Below are 13,845 nucleotides of genomic sequence, written 5' to 3'. Positions count from 1 at the left end.
CCCCCGCCGCTCCTGCCGCTCCCGCGACTCCAGCCTCGGCAGCACTGTCTGGCCTGTGCCCTCCCCTGCCCCAGTTCCTGCCTTCCCTGGTGCCCTGCTACCCCGCCCCGGGTGCGCGCCCCCGGCACTGCCTAGCTTCCGGAAGCAAGGCTCCCAAAACCGGTTTAAAATGCTAAGCTGGACTCCATGGGGTAGACCTGTAAATTCCAGGAAATCGGGAGGCTGGGGAAGGAGAATCTCAAGTTCGAGGTCAGCCTCTGCAATTTATCAAATTTAAAAGGGCTGGAGATGTGGCCCCGTGGTAGAGCACCCCTGGGGAACCTAGAGTAACTGTGAAAGACCCTAGCCCAGTAACCCCGAGGCCTAACCCCTGGTTATAGAATAACCAGGGCATGTCACAAACCTGCGCAGGCACCAGAAGTGTTTTTAAAATCAGTTAAGTGTAACCGATTAAAAGGGAAAAACAGAATGGTTGGGAAAGAGCAGAAAAATAGATTCCAGGGCATGCCTGAATAAACAGGGGCTAATAAGCAGGAACAGAAAAATCAGAATGCTCATATGTAACTGTCATGTGGTATTGTTCCAGGAACATAAAATGAAAAATAACTTTACCCTTTAGGTAACCTATATGCTGGGTTCAAAATAGCCAATAAGAAACCTGTTGCTTACTGTGCGCGCGAAACCTGCCCCTTGACCCTATAAAAAACCTGTACCCCAAAGCCCGGTGTGCCAGCTCACCAAAGCTCCGGCTGAGGTTTCGCTGAGCACCCGCAGGCGTCTGTGTCTGAATAAACCTCATGCGTTTGCAGCCAGTGCCTCGTGCGTCTTTCCTGGACAGGGAATCGGTGGGTCTTTCAACTGAAGAAAAATAAATTAACTGAAGTTGCCCAACTGCGCTGAAATATATGTATATAAAGGAACTTTTAACTGTAAGATTACATGACAATAGGGAAGAGGAAATCCCTACCCCACCCACACACATAGCCCTCAAATTCTGTCCAAGCCCCTGAGCCCTAATCTGAAATGTCATCAGTGATCCTTTAGATATGTGAGAGCAACCAAGGAGCAATCCGGAGCACCAAAGCACACTGTGACTTCTGAAATCTGTGAAAGAACAGCTATGTGGCCTGAAAAACCAAGGGCCTAAGACTGAGACCAGGTTCTCAGCCTAGCTCCAACGATAATTAAATATGTGATATGGCACAGATCAAGCACACTGCTGACCTTCCTTTTCCTCATCTGTAAGAGATAACCTTGACAATTTTTTTGATCTCTAAGCTTCTTCAGTCTCTAAAATTCTATGATTCTGTGATACTAAGGTTGTCTGGTGGCTCTCAACAACTTCATCTTAAGTTACTAGCCAATTTATCTGCCCTCATAATCAGAGGCATCGAGTTCTATGGAAAGAGGAGAAAAAAAAAATCTCATCTGTGGCCTGTTTACCATGAGACAATTATATTTCTAGATCCTTTTAGATGTATGAAAGCATTTGAGTTTCAAGAAAATCCTGCCAGTTCTATATTACATTGCCACACTTACAGACAGCAAGTTCTGTAGAGAAAGGCATGCTAGTACAGTGGAAAAATGGTGGACTCCAAAAAGGCCCAAACTTATTAAAATGCCAGGTATTCTACTTAATGATTAGAAGATTCTAGGAATACTTATCTGCAAAATGGAGATGATCAAAAGTATTTGATTTGCAAAACTATACACCTATAAAGCAACAAGTACATAGCATGGCACATAGTGTTCAATAAATGGAAGCCATTAATGTTAGCTATAATCGAGCTAAAAGGAAAATAATCCTGCTTTTACTCCCTTACATTGAGCTGCCTTTCAGACTTATTCACATACAGCAACTGCTGAATATTTTGGATTCATATATGTAATAGCTTTTCCCTTTATTTTTATTTAATCCTGGGAGAAAAGCAGACCCTGAAAAGCCTGGAGCTAGGCTAGAAATTACAACCAGACCATTGTTCCCTAGATGAACATAATAAGCACTTTTACAAAATACCAACATCAGCCAAGGCCACTGTGACCAACATGAATCAAAAACAAGGCAACTTTTGATCCTATGTGAACACGGAAAAACTGTGAATATTGTACAATCCACAAAAAAATGACCAAATAGCTCTTATCCCAGCTAATACAGATGATTGCCACTTATTTTCCCATGAGTTTAGCCTCACTCCATTCTTCCTATGTTATGGATAAATATGAAACCCTATCATATAATTATCACCATTTTCTGCCAAATCCAATCCATGAGAAAGCCTGCCTCCCTTAACCTTCCCCAAACCTCCCACACAAACCCAAATCCTGTTTGTAACACCATCTTACAGAGACCCCTAATGGTTCTCTATGGTGAACAAGTCACACTTTGTCAATCCACAGGGGTATATTCCTGGTGGAGACCACTGACACTCCTAAAAGAATCAAAAACAACAAATGGAATTCCATTATCAGGGGTAGATACAACTCCAAGCCAGATTCCAAGCCATTTGTTATGAATCCGTGTATAACATAAATTTATTATTTAAACTGTAATATCCTAGCTTAACAGAGGGGAAAAAAAAAAACCCTAAACTAAAATCAGTAAAGCCACCTGAAATTAGTATTTTGGGAGGGTTTCAAGATGACGGATTAGAGATGGTTGCTTTCCTGGCTACTATGTGGCCTGAAACCAAGAAAGCAGACAGGCAGATTCTCAGCAAGGTGGGTGAAAAAAAAATGAGGGACTTTTTTGGAATTTAATACTGGACATTCAAAGCAGATTGGGGACTCGGGAGGTTGGATATAAGAAGAAGAAATCCTCAGTGGCATAGCCACTGCCACAGCCAGCGACACAAGCCAGAGCAGTCCCTTAGTGAGCAAAGTGAAGGGATAAGGGAACTAAAGGAACACATATTTTTAGGAGGCCTTAGGCATGTCTCCGTACAGAGAGTTTAGAGATCAAAGACACGGCCTGACTAAACTGAAACGTGTGCTGCACAATATCTTTGTGTTGGAAAGAAGGCAAATCTCTCCTGGTTGCATGTGGAGGTGCAGGGATAGTTCACTGAGGGAGCTAAGTACAAGCAAAACCGAGTCTGACCAGAAATACAGAGCTGTGTGACATAGAGTGTGTTTAAGTGACCAGGAGAAAATCGAACACGGAGAGAGGTTTACATAGGGGACTACCTAGTCGTGGAAACCCACACAGCTCCACCCCTCCCCCTCCAATCTGGCTGTTTACAGGCCCAGCTGGGAGAGGCACTAGTCTCTTGAATTGCAGGTCTCTCAAATTCCTGGCTGGGAATTCAAAAGGGTGAAGGTGGGATAGATTGAGTTTGGAGGCTGAACCCAAGACCAGGAAACATAGGGTCACAGGAGACATAGTGGACTAAGAAGTGGCTCCTCTACCACATAAGTGGAACCTAGGGAAGATCCCTGGGGTGCAGTCTTGCAATGTGGACCCACAATCTCTAGGCCCTGGAGGTGTTGATTTAAATCTCCTGAACAACTGGCATTCAGCAAAAAGCCTGGGATTATATTTCTCACACTAGCAATTCCATCCTGAGCATGGAGCAAGTATCATGCTCCAGATGACCCTAACTAACACTGCTGAGAAGGGAAGCTGAGAATCTTTTGAACTCCAATAGAAATAATTCTTTAAATTTTCATTGAGATTTCTTTCTTTTCTCCTATTTTCTTTTCTCTGTTTAATTGTGACCTTAATGGTTCATGGACATTTATACATAATCACTTTATTTTCTCATTTCTAGAATTTTTTAAGCCAGTTATTTTTCAAGGATCAGTTTTTTGAGGACTAAGATGTTTGCTTAGTGTATTTCAATTTCTTTAATTACTTTTTTTTAAGTTTTACTTTATAAATTTTTTCTTTCACTTATGTTTCCCTTTATTCTCTTTCTCTGTTTTCTTCTGCTAATAGCCAATCTTGATTGTTCTCTTTTTCACCCTTCCTTTAGTTTTTTACTTATATCTTCTCTACTCTTCCTTCATATTCATCACATCCTACATCACTTCTTGCCGCAGTCTGGCTGGGCACAATTCAGGAGCCACTTGTCAAAAGAAACAAACTTTATTTTTAGAACACACAGGCAGCACCACACAGCTCTTCAGGAAAAACTTCAGAGCCCACTGGCTTCCCACAAGACTCTCAACCTCCCCGACTCCTCCTGCTCTTGAGGCCGATTGGCTGGGTCATGTGGGCGGAGCCAAAAAAGTCCCCCAATGAGCAGCTCCGTGGTCTGAAAGGGCGGGGAAACAACCCAATGAGCATCACCGCAGAGGAGCCAATCAGCTGGCAGCTGGAAGTTTGCTGGGACCCCTTCGGCTGTGGCTCTCAACAACTTCTGTTCTCTCCTTGCTCACCATTCAAAATTGTAAACCCTTTTGCAAACATATTGTGTTTTATTGTAGGCAATAACTGATCATATCATTTCTGTTAATTATGACAATTAACATTGTAGACGTCTATTATGGTTTGGATGTGAGGTGCCCCCAAAAGCTCACTTGTGAGACAATGCAAGAGGTTCAGAGGAAAAATGATTGGGTTGTGAGAGTCTTAACACAATCAGTGTTTAATCCCCTAATAGGTAAATAAAAAATAAAAGTGAAAACAGCAAAGGGAAATACTACACTAGAAGAACAGCCAATCCAAGGAGAAACTAATACAAATTTAAAACCAGAAATAAATCAAAATGACAGGGAATAAAAATCATATCTCAATAATAACACTGAATGTAAATGGCCTAATCTGATCAATCAAAAGACATAAACTGGCAGACTGAATTTAAAAACAAGACCCAACAACATGCAGTCTCCAAGAGTCTCACCTCATAGGCAAAGACATCCACAGAATGAAGGTAAAAGAATGGGGAAAAACATATGATTCACATGGATCTCATAAACAAGTAGAGGTTTCTATCTTCATATCAGATAAAGTGGACTTCAAGTCAAAGTTGATCAGAATGAACAAAGAAGGATGTTTCATACTGCTTATGAAATTATACATCAGCAAGACATAACAATTGAAAATACTTATGCTCCCAAGCAATGGAGCTTCTGTGTACATTGGATAAGCCCTTCTCAATTTCAAGAATCAAATAGACCACAATATTACTGGGTGACTTTAAAACACCTCTCTCACCACTGGATAGATCCTCCAAAAAACTAAATAAAGAAGGTATGGAACTAAAAAATAAAATTAATAGTTTAACAATCATATATAAAATATTTCATCCACCAATAACTGAACACACTTTCTTCTCAGCATATCTTAGACCACAAAGCAACTCTTAGCAAATATAAAAAAAAAATAGAGAAAATATCTTGCATTCCATCAGATCATAATGGAATGAAATTATAAATCAACAATAAAATGAAAAATAGAAGCTACTCTAACACCTGGAGATTAAATTATACACTATTGCATGACCAATGGATAGCAAAAGAGATCAGAGATGAAATTTTAAAAAATACTCAGAGGCAAATGAGAATAGAAATACAACATAACAAAACCTCTGGGGCACTAAGAGGGCAGTTTGTTCTAAGAGGGAAGCTCATTGCATTGAGTTCATTCATTAAAAATTAGAAAGTTACCAAGTAAATAACTTAACATTACATCTCAAAGCCCTAGAAAAAGAAGAAGAAATCAACACCAAAAGCAGTAGAAGATAGGAAATAATTAAAATCAACACTGAAAACAATGAAATTGAAACAAACAAAAATAAATTAATGAAATCAATGAAACATAAGTTTGTTCTTTGAAAAAAAATAAAATTGATAAACCCTTTGCCAAGCTAACAAAGAAAAAGTGAAAACTCAAATTACTAAAATTGTGATGAAATGGACACTACTGAACTAGATAATAATCAGAAAACTATTTTGAAAATTTATACTCTTATAAAATAGAAAATCTTGATGCCATTGACAAATTTCTATAGACTTATGAAATACCCAAATTGAATCAGAAGGACATAGAAAGAAATGTTTTTTGGGGGAGTACTAGGGACAAACTCAGGGGCCATAGACCACTGAGCCACATCCCCAGCCCTATTTTGTATTTTCTTTAGAGACCGGGTCTCACTGAGTTACGTAGCACCTTGCTTTTGCTGAGGCTGGCTTTAAACTCGCCATCCTCCTGTCTCTGCCTCCTGAGCTGCTGGGATTACAGGCGTGCACCACTGTGCCTGGCAGAAAATTTAAACAGATTAATTTCAAGCAATGAAATTGAAGATGTCATGAAAAGCCTCCCAACAAAGAAAAGTCCAGGACCCAGAGGGATTTTCAGCTGAGTTCTACAAGACCTTCAAAGAAAAATTAATACCAATCCTCCTCAAATTATGCCATGAAATAGAAAAGGGGGAATCCTTCCAAACTCATTCCACGAAGCTAGTATCACCCTGATACCATAACCAAAGACACATCAAGGAAAGAAAACTTCAGACCAATATCTCTGATGAACATAGACACAAAAATGCTTAACAAAATGCTGGCAAATAGCATACAAAAAGACATTAAAAAGATAGCGCACCACAATCAAGTGGGGTTCATACCAGGGATGCAAGTTTGGTTCAACATATGGAAACCAACAAATGTAATTCCTCACATCAATAGACTTAAATTAAGACAAGAATTACATAATTATATCAATAGATGCAGAAAAAGCATTTGACAAAATACAGCATCCATTCATGTTCAAAACCCTAGAAAAACTAGGGGTAGTAGGAACATACCTCAAAATTGTAAAAGCTATACATATTAAACCCAAGGCTGACACAATTCAAACTGGAGAAAAATTGAAAGCATTCCCTCTAAAAACTGGAAGAATACAAGGATGTCCTCTTTCAGTACTTCTGTTCAACAGTCTTTGAAACTCTAACCAGAGCAATTAGAAGAAAGAAATTAAAGTAATACAAATAGGAAAAGAAGAACTCAAACTATCCATATTTACCAACAACATGATTCTATATTTAGAAGACCCAAAAACCTTCATAAAAAAACTTCTAGAACTCATAAATGAATTTATCAAAATAGCAGAATATAAAATTAATACCCCATAAATCAACTGTGGTCCTGTACATCAGTGATGAATCAAGTGAAAGAGAAATTAGGAAAACTAACTCATTCACAGTAGCCTCAAAAAAAAAATTTTTTTTTTGGAGTGCTCGTTTCAGCAGTACATATACTAAAATTGAACGACCCTTCACCTACTAGAAGTAAGCAGGCCTAACTCTTCATCACATTGGCTTAGGAACAAAATTCTTCAACAAGATTCTAAAAGTGCAAGAAATAAAATCATGAATCAGTAAATTGGATGGTATCAAACTCAAAAGCTTCTTCACAGCAAAGGAAACAATCAAGAAAGTGAAAAGAGAGCTTACAGAATGGGAGAAAATCTTTGCCACCTGCTCCTCAGATAAGAGTGTTAATCTCTAAGATATATAAAGAACTCAAAAATCTCAACACCAAAAAACAAATAACCCAATTAATAAATGGGCAAAGGACCTAGATACTTCACAAAAGAAGAAACATGATCAGTCAACAGATATATGGAAAAATGTTCAGTATCACTAGCAATTAGAAAAATGCAAATTAAAACTACACTGAAATTTCATCTCACTCCAGTCAGAATGGTAATTAGCAAGAATACAAGTAATAATAAATGTTAGCAAGGACATGAGGAAAAAGGCACACTCATACATTGCTCTATCCAGAGCAATTAGAAGAAAGAAATTAAAGGAATTCAAATAGTGGGACTGCAAATTGGTGCAATCATTATAGAAATCAGTATGGAGATTCCTCAGAAAAGTTGAAAAGTTACCACAATTTTACCCAGTTAACTCACTCCTTGGTGTATACTCAAAGATACAGTGTCTCAGTCACACCAAATTTATAGCAGCTCAATTCACAATAGCTAAGCTATGGAACCAACCTAGGTGCCTTTCAACAGATGAATTGAAAAAGAAAATGTGGTATATATCCAACATGGAATATTACTCAACCATAAAGAATAATGAAATTATGGCATTTGCTGCTGGTAAATGGATATAACTGGAGACTATCATGTTAAGTAAAATAAGCAATCCCCAAACACCAAAGGCTAAATGTTCTCTCTAATATGTGGATGCTAACACACAGTAAGGCTTGGGGGTAAGAATAGAAGTTCATTGGGTTAGACAAAGAGGAATGAAGAGAAGCGAGGGGGGATGGGAATAGGAAAGACAGTAGAATGTATCAAACAACTTTCCTATGTTCATATAGGAATACATGACCAGTGTAACTCCATATCATATATAACCACAAGAATGGGAAGTTATACTCCATACAGGAATAATGTGTTAAAAATATACTCTATTGTCTATATCTAAAAGAAACATAAAAAACTAGCATTTTGTCAATAAATCTAATAAGAATTTCTTTTCTTTTTTGATACTAGAGATTGAAGCACCCAGGAGAGCTTTACCACTGAGCTATACTCCTGGCCCTTTTTATTCTTTGTTTGAGACATGGTCTTGCTAAATTGCCCAGGTTGGCCTCAAACTTTCAATTTCTCTGCCTCAGCTTCCAGAGTTGCTTGGATTACGAGCATATACCACTGCACCGGTTCTGATGAGAATTTCTGAAGGACATTTTTGAAACTGATCTGTAGACACTGCCAATCTGGGATTAATCTCTATAGTTTTAAGAGTATGTTAATTCGACAAAATTAAGAATGGGTAGACTGTAAAAAGGCTTTTTAAAAATATATTATTGGAGAATCATTCTCAAATTTCATTTTGTAAAGATCCCATTTAAATATTGCCTTCTGCAAAAAGGTGTGGTAGTACACGGCTATAATCTGTGACTCAGGTTGAGGCAAGAGAATTGCAAATTCGAGAAGCAGCTTCAGCAACTCTAATAAAGTCTTAAAAGCAACTCAAAATAAATAAAAAGGGCTGGGGAGTAGCTCAGTGGTAAAGTGCCCCTGGGTTCAATCTCCAGTACTTAAACAAATAAATAAATACTTTCTGAAACTTCCCAAGTATCCCTAAGGCAAAGCCTCTCAAAGTCTACAGGGGCTGAGGTTGTGGCTTGGTGGTAGAGCGCTTGCCTGGCATGGGTGAGGTACTGGGTTCGATTCTCAACACCACATATTAATTAATAAATAAATAAAGGTCCATCGACAACTAAAAAAAATTAAAAAAAAGAAGCAATGCAATTGCTTAATGCTTAAAAACAAAGAAAGAAAGTCTACAGACTGCTACACTGGAATTACTAAAAACTTTATTCTATTTTTTTTTCTTTTTTTTTCTATTGGCACATTGTAGCTGTATGTAATGATGGGTTTTGTTAAACTATTTTTTCTGAAGCAGATTCTAGGCTTCACTGTAGCCCTACTGAATCAGAATCTTTAGATACTGCAATCAGTATTTTTAACAAGTTCATTCAATGATGATTATGTGAACAAATTCTAAAGAGGCACCAACCTAGGGAATAAGAGATGAATTGTGTATGTCAATTTGTATCCACAGTCCTAACTGGTTCTTAAAAAGTAAAATTATCTTTAAAGTATTAAATACTTTTTAACCACATAAATTTTGCATGCTGTTCCTGTTTATGTTTTATTATAAATGTTAAGTTGCCAAATTGTCTTCCTACTCCACTCTTCTTTTCAATAAAAATTGAAGCTCTCAGTGCATGTCTGTAATTCCAGCAGCTTGAGCAGCTGAGGCAGGAAGATTGCACAGCCCCAGCAACTTAGGGAGACCCTGTCTCAAAATGAAAAAAAATAATTAAAAAGGGCCAGGGATATGATTAAACACCCCTGGGTTTACCCCAGCCCCATACCAAAAGCAAAACAAAAGAAACTTAAAGCTTTAGGAATGTGTAATATATTTTATCTTGAAGCTTCTAAGAATCTACTTGGCTTGGGAGTTAGAAGTAATTCACATTTTAAGCTCAGAAGGAAGTGAACTTATTTGTGCTTTATTTGTTATATGCTTAGAGTCTAGAAGAGAACTTGGTAATGTACTAAGCTTTGAATATTTGCTAGATGAATGAATGCATGTACGTTGCTGTGTTGCTGTATGTGCTACTTATAGTAACAATTGTTTTATCCAGTTCACTTTCATTTGATAGAGTCCCTATCCTACGGTTTATAAGAGCAGTAGTTGGTAGATTCCTTGGATAACTAACCACATAAGGCAGTGGATTGTCAGCCAGAATTTCTAGGGCTGATGGAGAAAAGTGTAAAAGCAGGGAGGAGTAGGAAGGGCATGAATATTAGAGTCAAAATATTTCAAAACTGGAGGGAGACTATAGAACATCTAATTTCATGGTAAAATTAGAAAAATAAGAGTTATATTGGCCTTTTACAAAGCTAAATTGGTTCAATTTAAAGAACAGTTCTTCATTCCAAGATTTTTGTTAACCACCAACTTGGATTTTAAAATGTCCTTTCTTTATGAAGACTGAGATAATAACTTTTTTTTTCTTTTTTAATAGCTTCACTTGGGAAGATATGAAGCAGACCATTCGATCTTGTCCCTCCTCTTATTAATTTATTAGCCATGAAATCCTAAAGTTTGGGAATCACTAATAGAATATATAACACTAGCTAATATTAGGTGCTTCCTGTGAGTTAACTTTATGTAATTTGATACTTCAAAAAATTTATATTTCCCTCAAAAAAAATCTGTGTGAGAATAATCATGTTCCTGTACAGATAAAGAAATTGAGACATAGGGAATAGTTTGTAAGTCTAGAGATAGTTTAAAACCCAGGCAATATAACCCTATAGATAATATGCTTACTGTTCCCTATTATCTCTTTGAATACAAACTTCTTTTTTTTTTTTTTTTTTTAAGAGAGAGAGAAAGGGAGAATTTTTAGTATTTATTTTTTAGGTTTTGGCGGACACAACATCTTTGTTTGTAAGAGGTGCTGAGGATGGAACCCGGGCCGCACGCACACCAGGCTAGCGGGCTACCGCTTGAGCCACATCCCCAGCCCCTGAATCCAAACTTCTTAAACAAGCTGTTTATCATCACTGAAATTTGGGTTTCCCATAAAATGGGAAATCTACAAACCTACCTCATTGGCTTATTGGGAGATATTGAAGAGTAAGAAATATCTTAACATATAAATATACTTAATATTATTTCCATACTCATCATTAAGCTAAAATCAGTTATTTTCCACTTGACCAACTTCCTTTTACCTCATTAAATTGATTACACATATTAAATATTATTAACAATTAGCTATAATTTAGATGCAATCTTAGGCCTTATTTCTATAAGTAAATTTGTCAGATGCCTCATTTGTTTCTCTGGGAACTTGACTGGTCTTAAAGTCACATGGGTAATTGAAGATTTCTATAGACAGTAAAGAAAGCTAAATCTCCTTCTGAGAATGTTCTTGTTCTAACAATTCTTGTTCAGATATCCCCCTGTGTAAAAGACCAACATGCACAGTAATTTATATAGTAACCAAGTAGAAATCAATTCTTGTTTTAAAATATTAATCACTCATGTATAAAATAAGGTGCCTGCTTGAGAAATACTTTCCCTTGGTCTATGCAATGGTTTGCAGGTGTCCACTCTGAAATTCACATTGCCAGTGTGATAGCATTAAAAGGTTGATCCTTTTAAGGTTTCCCTCATGGGAAAACCAATCCTGTAGGCACCTTGTTCTTGGACTTTTCAGCCTCCAGTCACAGGTATTTTGTTACAGCAGGACAGAGACTGCATTTTCAATACCTCTCCAAACTTGGTCTCAAAGAAGAAATACAGCTATATTATTACTTCATTGAGTTTGAAATGCTACCAAAAATATAAACCTGTAAATTATTATACATTATGGTACATCGGGGTTTTGTTTTTTTTGTGTATCAGAGATTGAACTCAGGGGTACTTAACTACTGAGCCACATCCTCAGCCCTTTTTTTGTATTTTTTATTTAGAAACAGGGTCTTGCTGAGTTGCTGAGACTTTGCTAAACTGCTGCAGCTGGCTTTGAACTCATGATTCTCCTGCCTCAGCTTCCCGCACCACTGGGATTATAGGTGTGAGCCACCATGCCCACCATTTTGGTACATCTTTACTAAGCTATTACAAAGTATAAGGGGCTGGGGGGCATAGCTCAGTGGTAGAGCACTTGCCTAGCAAGTACAAGGACCTGGGTTCAATCACAAGCAAAATAAACAAAAAATAGGGATGAAGGTGTTGCTAAGTGATGAGAGTGATTGCCTGCCATGTGCAAGGACCAGCAGTAAATCCCAGCACCACCAAAAAGTGTTGAACTTTGTTTACTGACATGCAAAATATGCTCAAGAGAACTAACCACATTCAATTCTTGTAGAAATCCCTAAAAGAAACCTGTAGATATCATTAAAACTGAGAATGTACATTACTAAATTAGGCAGAAAGTTGGGATACACATGACTTCCTGTACATTAGGATCTAGAGTGGGCTACAGAGAAAGAATGGAATTAGAGGCAGAGTGGGTAGGGATGAAGAGATTGCATCATCCAAGGCTTCCTTCTGTGGTGTGGCAGCCTCATACAGTCAAAGCTATGTATTGGTTCACTGGAGAGGCAGTTGACTCCAGCAGAAATGCTTGTCTGCTGCAGATGGGATAACTGGAAAACAGTCTTCCTGGTCTAATACAATTTAGTGTTAATGTAGTAACTTGGTTTAACCTACATTATCAGCCACCTTTCTAGGCAAAGGGAATAGTACTGAAGATGAAAAATATACAAGATTCTTTAATAAAGTTTAAAACTATGACTAAAATAGAAAGTGATGAGAAGAGATATATATATATATATATAAGGGTTTTAGAGATGAATTTAGGCAAAAGTAGACCAAATGGCAGAAATAGTGAAAATGAATTAAAACAGAAATGAGTCCAATATGGCTACAGCAGTTCAAGCAAGAAAAAAAATGAAAAGGTCACAGAAGGCAGGAGCCAGATAATAATATAAATTTGTTGTAATGGGAAGCTGCTGTGGATTTAAACTAGGCAGTCTCTTCAAGTCCTAAATGAATGACCCTATTGTGTAGATAGATAGGATAAGAGCCAGATAAGGAGCAAGAGGGAGCAGCATGGAAGACAATGCAAAGGGTTCAAGTGAGAAAGGTAGCTTGACCTCTAGTGGCAGCAATGGAGATGAGACAAAGCATATATTCACAAAAACCCATAGGATTTACATATTGATTAAATATAGGAATGATAGCGAATAGAGTCAAAGACTTCTACATCATTTAGTTCAAACAAATGAGTTTTAAGTAATATACTAGTTACTAGAGAACAAACTAGGGGAAAAACATGTTGGGTTGAAATATCAAGATTCATGTTATATTGGTTACTTTTTATTGTTAGATCAATTAACTATTGCACAAACTCTGGTCATAAAGAGGGGCAGGCTAGATATACAACTTGGAAGGTATCAAAAGATAATGTAATGCTAGATGATGACCCAACCCCCTGTCCCCTGTGGCCCCTTTGGAGGCAGAAGTAGAAATTACAGCTCAGCCCTGAGGTAGGGAAGAAAAGAAGAAATTGGCAAATGCAACAGTAGTCAGTAAAGTGTAAGAAAAACCAGGAATGTTGTTTCATAGAAGCAAAGAAACAAGAGGACAATTGTTAAATGCTGCTGAAGGTTTAGTGAGGACAAAAAAAAAAAAAAAAAACCATGAAATACAAGTTTGATGCTCAAACTTTTTGTTATGGTAAATTCTGTAAATGTGTTACCTTATATAGCAATAGGAATTTTGCAAATATGACTAAGGATCCTGAACTAAAGATCATCCAGGTGGATTCCATGTAATAAAACATGTCTAAATATAGTAA

This window comes from Callospermophilus lateralis, chromosome 4, assembly GCF_048772815.1.
Source record: "Callospermophilus lateralis isolate mCalLat2 chromosome 4, mCalLat2.hap1, whole genome shotgun sequence".
NCBI lineage: Eukaryota > Metazoa > Chordata > Mammalia > Rodentia > Sciuridae > Callospermophilus > Callospermophilus lateralis.
The sequence above is the reverse complement of the archived record's forward strand: the minus strand, read 5'-3'. Positions refer to the sequence as shown.